Below are 7,945 nucleotides of genomic sequence, written 5' to 3'. Positions count from 1 at the left end.
CTTCCTGCAACAAATGGTGACTCTGGTGGGCCTCTTCTTCGCTACGACTGACATCCTGGCCACTCGGGGTACTCAGGGACCAGCTCGCCTGCCGACAGACCAGACCCAGAGGCCGCAACTGGGACCCTTTTGTCCCACATGTCCTTCTGACACACATGACTGGCCAGAGTGCCCTGACCAGGTAAGGAACAAGAGACTTTATTGATCTCTTTCCCCTTCCCTCTTCCCTTCCTCTTTTCAACCCCTCCTATCCTACCCTTTTTTCTTCTATCCTGGTCGTGGACGCAGGAGTCTAGTTGAAGGGCCTCAGCCTAATCTGAGGGTCAGAGCCTGATCACCTCCAGTGGGCAGATAACTCAAATTCTGGTCTGGTATGTGGTATGTGGTATCTGGTTTCTGGTTTCTGGTAGGGCCAAGTTCCCATCCTCCCTTCCTGGAAGCCCAGGGAAAAGTCCCGTAACACCTGGGCATCTGCAGGTGGCAGGAGATATCTGTAAGGCCATCCCTTTTATCCCCCTCCTTCCCCTCTTCTTTCAACCTCTTTTCCTCCCTTTGAAATCTCTGAAGACCCAAGATATTTCCGTTTACTCTGTCAGTACTCAGATCTGAAGCTCTGTGTCTGCAGGAAGTTTTCTGAGAGACTGCAACCTTGTATTTAAGGGAGTGACTGACTAGGATGGCCGAGCTTGTGTGTGTTTTATGCTTTGTGTTCTGTGTTGTGATTTGTGATGGCCATTCTGCCTTGTGAAATGAGAAATTCTAGTTTTGTTCCACTGTGAAGCCCTCTTGGGCAAATTCTGTCTGACTGGAAAGATTTTAGCTATGAACCTATAACTAAGAAAAAGATATTTTACTACAACATTGTGTGGCCACCATATTATTTAGACTCCAGAGAAAGTTGGTCTAGGTAAAACTCTTGAAAATTCCAAAACTGGTTCTTTTTGCATATACAGTTAGTAAAAGCAAGCTTGATAAAACGTCTTTTCAGAATTCTGACCCTGAGGGAACAAGTCCTACTAGGAGAACTTGACTTTCTCTCCCTGTGCCTTGAGACCAGTGCTCTCAGGATCACTTATCTTATCTAGACCATCTCTAATTCCTGAGACTGAGGGGGAAAAAAAGGTAAGAAGACTTTTAAATTTTACCTATTCCAACTGTTATTTATAAGCTAGTGAGTTTTATATTGTAATACCTGATTCATGACTAAGCTTAGAAACGAGGCTATGAGACCTCTGGTTGTATCTGTCTATATGTTTATGTGTGCATTATCTTTGTTTTTACCTTTGGATGGTATTAACAAAATTAATTTGTAAGTGGGCTCCACTTAATTGGATTAAAGGAAATTAAGCGCTTATATAAATTCTCAAAAACACACAGAAGGTAACTGGCCAGAATTAATTTTAGGTTCACGTGAACTGGGAAATATTCAGTATTAAATTAATACCTGGTATTAATGTTTAAGTTTGTTGATCTAATTAATATAGACATGTCTTTAGAGTCATCAACATCAAATATAATACCTTTATTGTACTTGGGTTTAATAGAAGTCAAATAAGACTTTATTATGTCTGTTGCAAATTTTTCAGCAAGAAAAATAACTTCGTATGATGAAATTTTTATAAGTGTATTAAATGCAAGTGAGATAAGAGCTTTTGGATGAACTTTTTAGGAATAATTATGTTTTAGAAATGTCTACTTGAGGATGATCTCTCCAGATATTTGGTAATGTGAAATTTTATAGTTGTGTTAAGTTAAATGATGGAAGTTTGTTGAATAGCTGGGTCATTCCCAAATAAAATAAGATGCTGAGACATCAGTTACTAAACAGAGAAACTAAAGATATTTAGGACTATTAATGAATAGGTTTAGTGCCACCCTGAGATGTTCTCTATTTGAAAGCAAATGTGGTACTTCCATGGTGGCACAGTGGTTAAGAATCTGCCTGCCAGTGCAGGGGACACAGGTTCAATCCCTGGTCCAGGAAGATCCTACATGCCACAGAGCAACTGAGCCTGTGTGCCACAACTACTGAGCCTGCACTCTAGAGCCCATGAGCCACAACTACTGAGGCCTGTGTGCCTAGAGCCCATGCTCTGCAACAAGAGAAGCCACTGCAATGAGACACCCATGAACTGCAGTGAAGAGTAGCCCCCGCTTGCTGCAACTAAAGAAAGCCTGCACACAGCAATGAACACCCAACACAGCCAAAAATAAATAAATAAATAAATAAATAAATAAATAAAATAAAATAAAACTCCCTCTGCTTAAAAAAAAAAAAAAAAGAAGGTATGAGGAATAGAATTGCATTTTATTAGTGAAAAGAAAGTAAGTCTGACTGAGAGCTGGTTGTTTCTGGATAGAAGAAAAAGTGATGGATACAGAAAGTGATGGAAGATTTGTGGGGAGTGGACCCTGAAGAAAGAGTTTTGTGCATGGTCAGGACTGGCTAAGTTTAGAATAAATTTAATTGATTAAATGAATTTTAAAAGTAAGCTGGTACAAAACTTGAATTTGGCTTTTCTCTCTGTTAAGAGAACAAGTTTTCTTAAAATGTTGAACTGCCTTTGATAACAGATTTTAAGTTTCTTTACCTTTTAAGCGATATGTTCTGTATTTGCCTTTGAAATCTTTTGTTACTTTGGCTAAGTGAATAACTATTGTTTCACAGTGACCTGTGATCCTATCTGACTGAGTGTTCTAACGCTTTTGATATTTTTCTGACAAACTTTCCAAATATCAAATTTTAATTACAGTTCTTTTGACCTCCAGCTAAGTTCGAGATGCTTTAGAAGACCCATGAAGCATCTCACAGAGAAATATTTCATCAGTATGTTAAATTACAATACATGGAGAGCATTATTACATGAGTGATAAACTTTTTAAAAAATATACTGTATGGAACGGGAAGTGGAGTCCATCTGCGATGACCTCTAACTTTAAGAAGGCAAACATGGCATCAACTGCTCAGTGAAAAAGGATGAGTCCTAAACCGGAGCTTACTGAAGAGCAGAAACAGGAAATTCAAGAAGCTTTTGATCTCTTTGATGCTGACGGAACTGGGACAACTGATGTTAAGGAACTTAAGGTGGCAGTGAGGGCACTGGGCTTTGAACCCAAGAAAGAAGAGATAAGAAAATGATAAGCAAAGTTGATAAGGAAGGGACAGGAAAAATGAACTGTAGCTACTTTTTTATGGTGATGAGTCAGGAAATGTCTGAGAAAGATACCAAAGAAGAAATCCTGAAAGCTTTGAAGCTCTTCAATGATGATGAAACTGGGAAGATATCGTTCAAAAATCTAAAATGTGTGGCCAAGGAGTTGGGTGAAAACCTCACCGATGAGGAGGGGCAGGAAATGATTGATGAATAGAAATGGAGATAGAAATGGAGATTGAGAAGTCAATGAGCAAGAGTTCCTGTGTATCATGAAGAAGACCAGCCTTTATTAAGATCAGTGTCATCTTTTTTTTTAAATTAATTAATTTTTATTTTTGGTTGTGTTGGGTCTTCGTTGCTGCGCGCAGGCTTTCTCTAGTTGTGGTGAGCAGGGGCTACTATTTGTTGCGGCTTCTCACTGTTGTGGCTTCTCTTGTTGCAGATCATGGGCTCTAGGTGTGCAGGCTTCAGTAGTTGTGGCACATGGGCTCAGTAGTTGTGGCTCGCGGGCTCTAGAGCTCAGGCTCAGTAGTTGTGGCGCACGGGCTTAGTTGCTCCGCGGCACGCGGGATCCTCCCGGACCGGGGCACGAACCCGTGTCCCCTGCATCGGCAGGCGGACCCTCAACCACTGCGCCACCAGGGAAGCCCGAAATTGAGGTTCTTTGTAAGGTGACCTGCTGAGTGCTTTAATTCCCCAGGGCAGAACGAGAGCACGTTAGAGTGGAGAAAAGGGTCTTCAAGCTTTTGCCCACCTGCTGCTCTGCCTTGTATCGCTTTGTCCCGCATTCCCACATTTATGCTACGGCAGAACAACTTCTTCACAAGCACATGTTGTACCTGTGTCACCACAAGCAGGGGGCATCTCTTCAATGGTTCCAATGTTAATTGGCGCCTGAGTGCAGCTTTCTCTTTTATAAAACCCAGTGAACTCTCTTACTTGCATTTGGATGTGTGTGTGTGTGCTATTGTTTTGTCTTCAAATAAAGCCTTTCTTATTTTGAAAAAAATATATATATATACTGTATGGATGTTGTTATTCTAGAAATTACATGGAATTCCTAAAAATCTAGTATGTCCTGGTAAAATGTTGCCAGTCATAATTCTAGTTATTTTAAAATGTTGCATGTCACAGCAGTAAGTTTCCTTTGTCAGTTACGTTGTGATCAGATGTTTAACTGTGACTTTTTAAGTCTTTCTGTCATTTATAGACAGTTGTTGTACTCTGATAAATCTCCAATTATCCTGGGGATCTGGGTAAGAAATTAAAGAATCTTAAGGAAACCTGATGCTTCATCAAAAGTTTAACAAGCGGATTAGTTACTGAATGGGCTGGTGAATATACTTGTAATGTTTATGTTTCTATCTGAAACATTACAAGCTGTTAATTTGTGTTTTCCAGATACAAAGAAACCCTTCCCCTCAAACTAATTATGACTTACAGCAATTTGGTAAATTACACCTTTGTAAGCAGAATTGAAACATTTCTCTTTTCTCTCTACCTGACCCCTCCAGAGATTGGAAACTCTTGGGCTCCCAGCAGCTTTATCAGATAAATTAGAAAGGCCACCTCCTAATAGGTGCAGGACTCTGAAGGTATTTTTGTGGACCTTAAAAAGGGAGGAATTCACCTAAATCTGTGAGGCAGAATCTGTGACAAGCCCTTGGCTTTGCTTTCCTGGTCCGGGGAAGCCTTTTATCAATTAATCAGACTTAATTTGCAGACAAATTAATCTTGCTTTGACTATATTGGTAAAAATGAGGGTAACTTTAGACAGAAAGTGATGCTTCAATGGACATCAAAATCTAATTCTGTTTATTGAGGTCTATATTCACTAAGACTCACTTCTTAGATAGTTTTTGCTGTTATGTTATATTGTTGTAAAGTTTTAATTGAATTATTAAAAGGACATTTTAAGTTTGTTTCTGAAGCTTAACTCAGTAATCTGTCTTTGGACGAAGCTCAGATGCTCCATGATCTGCAACCGGGAGGTTAACGCCAGGTTATGGTCATTTAAATTTAAAGGCAACTTTATTTGGGGACAATTAAACCATACTAGAGCTAACCAGCCTAGTAACACTAGGAAACTGGGCTGAGTGCCTTATGGATAGTGCCAATATATTATTTCCCTTAAAGATAAAGATTGGTACAGAACAGACTAAGAAAACCTGGGATATACTGGGCTGCACCTAATGGAAATTCTTGACTTAAATTCTTACTTGTGAGCTTACTAATACTGCTAGCTATATTATTTTTTTAATAAATAAATACATTTATTTATTTATGCCTGCATTGGGTCTTCATTGCTGCACACGGGCTTTCTCCAGTTGCAGCGAGCAGGGGCTACTCTTTGTTGTGGTGCATTGGCTTCTCATTGCGGTGGCTTCTCTTGTTGTGGAGCATGGGCTCTGAGCTCACAGGCTGCAGTAGTTGTGGCATGCAGGCTCAGTAGTTGTGGCTCTAGAGTGCAGGCTCAGTAGTTGTGGTGCATGGGCTTAGCTGCTCCATGGTATGTGGGATCTTCCTGGGCCAGGGCTCAAACCCGTGTCCCCTGCATTGGCAGGCGGATTCTTAACTACTGCACTGCCATGGAAGTCCCTATATTATTTTTTATATTGAGTGTTTTACAGAATTGTTGTTCTTTGTATTACCAAATGTGTGATTGAACCTCTGATAAAATGATGACATATAGTTCCATATAAGATCAGTGATGGTAATAGTAACTCTAGATATGGGAAGAAGCAACAAGAGGGAATATTTTCGTGGAGCATAAAAGACTAGTAAGACAGGTGGTCCAGAGATTTTTGGCTACTGTGAATAAGGCCTAGTCTAGTAATAGCACACTGAGTGGCCTATCAGTGAAATCTTTGCCCGACCTGGGAATGATCATTCCTAGCACCATGGGACGAAGTGGTCATGAAGTGCCCCCGAAACCATGGTTGAATTTATGACTCTGAAGGGGCCCTGCCAAATGAAGACTGTCACTTGCCGTATGCTTATGCAAGGATTAGGTCAATGGCCACTGCAGCCACTGACCTTAACATACCCTGAAAGGAGTTCAGGGTGGAGATCAGGAATGAGGCACTCTGTGCTCTGGGAAAAACTGGTAGAACAGGCCTGCAGATCGTTAGATACTTTCAGGAGAAAACTTTATGAGCCCAAATTCTTCCATCTTCTCATATCTAGAAAAGCTCTAAAATCATTAACAGTGACATCTGCTTTGGCCATTAAAGAGAGAAGTGCAGCTGAAAGTCAAAATGGAGTAGCTGTGATTCAGACATCCAAGGTAATACTAGGTGGCATTATGGACGTGATTTCAGACAAGTCCTTGTATTGCTAAGAACTTGAGTTTTCTGAGCTGTGTCACACTTGGGATGCCACCAGCCATTCGCAAAAAAATGTCTGCTGGCAACTGGTAGCTGCAACCTTATGGTTTCAAGGTATCCTCTTGTAACTACTAAATTTTTAGAAAATGAAATTGTTTTAGATCAGATAGTAGTAGAAAAAAGAGATGTGTAGTGGCCAATAGCTCCTGTTATGTACATATTAATACTATATCTGAAGTTAAAACCTACTTAGATTAGATAAGAATAAACAACTGGCTACCTGGTTACAAGTCTCCCCAAAGTGCGAGGTCCAGACTGGGTTTCCGGCTTACTCTTCTGAATCCCTCAGGGAATGAGATTTATTTTGTCTCTTAAAATTCCAGTTGTCACTCGTCCAAATACTTCTTTTTTAATTAATTAATTAATTAACTTATTTATTTTTGGCTGCATTGGGTCTTTGTTGCTGCGTGTGGGCTTTCTCTAGTTGCAGCGAGTGGGGGCTACTCTTTGTTGTGGCGCGCAGGCTTCTCATTGCAGTGGCTTCTCTTGTTGTGGAGCACAGGCTCTAGGTGCATGGGCTTCAATAGTTGTGGCACGTGGGCTCAGTAGTTGTGTCTCATGGGCTCTAGAGCACAGGCTCAGTAGTTGTGACGCACGGGCTTAGTTGCTCCGCGGCATGTGGGACCTTCCTGAACCAGGGCTTGAACCCACATCCCCTGCATTGGTAGGCAGATTCTTAACCACTGCACCACCAGGGAAGTCCCCAACTACTTCTAATTGGGTCTATTACACCAAAATGGCGGACCAAGGGATTGAGATTTTAATTTTTTTTTTAATTTATTTTTGGCTGTTTTGGGTCTTTGTTGCTGCGCGTGGGCTTTCTCTAGTTGTGACAAGCAGGGGCTACTTTTTGTTGCGGTGCGCAGGCTTCTTAGTGCGGTGGCTTCTCTTGTTGCGGAGCATGGGCTCTAGGTGCGTGGGCTTCAGTAGTTGCAGCATTCGGGCTCAGTAGTTGTGGCATGCAGGCCCTAGAGCATGCGGGGATTGAGATTTTAATCATACAAGACTCAGATCCAGGACTTGGAACTCAGAAATATTTCCAACTCGGTGTCTATTTTCCAAACTGAGGTGGGACTAGTCCCCCTTTTAGCAGGGAGTGGCCAGAGCTGTTGTACCCCAGTTCCCTGAATTGAAACTGAGCAGGACTCTGTTGGCTCTGGAGTACAAATCCTTTCTGTGTCCCCTATTTCTTGTTTGTAGGAATAGGCTTCATTCAGCCTCCTTGACCTTCCCTGAGTTCCAAAGAGCAGATTCAAACAGTTGCTAATCAGGGAATGGTGAGGATATAGAAACAGGGGAGGAACAGTCAAGTGATGGTATGGCCTTGGGGCAGGGTCCTGGTTCCTCCTCAAGGAGTATGCATAACAATCTCTCTGAGTTCTTCTGCAGGAACTAAGGCCCCCA

At 41.5% G+C, this 7,945-nt stretch overlaps 1 pseudogene; it reads left to right on the top strand.

The window, feature by feature from the left end:
• Positions 1–2,863: 2,863 nt before the first annotated feature.
• Positions 2,864–3,448, top strand: LOC111167500 (centrin-2 pseudogene; annotated as a pseudogene).
• Positions 3,449–7,945: the final 4,497 nt, after the last annotated feature.

The sequence above is a fragment of the Delphinapterus leucas genome, chromosome X, assembly GCF_059928025.1.
Source record: "Delphinapterus leucas isolate spDelLeu-1000000601 "Yukka" chromosome X, BTC_Dleu_Yukka2, whole genome shotgun sequence".
In the NCBI taxonomy this organism is placed as follows: domain Eukaryota; kingdom Metazoa; phylum Chordata; class Mammalia; order Artiodactyla; family Monodontidae; genus Delphinapterus; species Delphinapterus leucas.
Note: the sequence above shows the minus strand (reverse complement) of the source record. Positions and strands in the feature narration are given on the sequence as shown.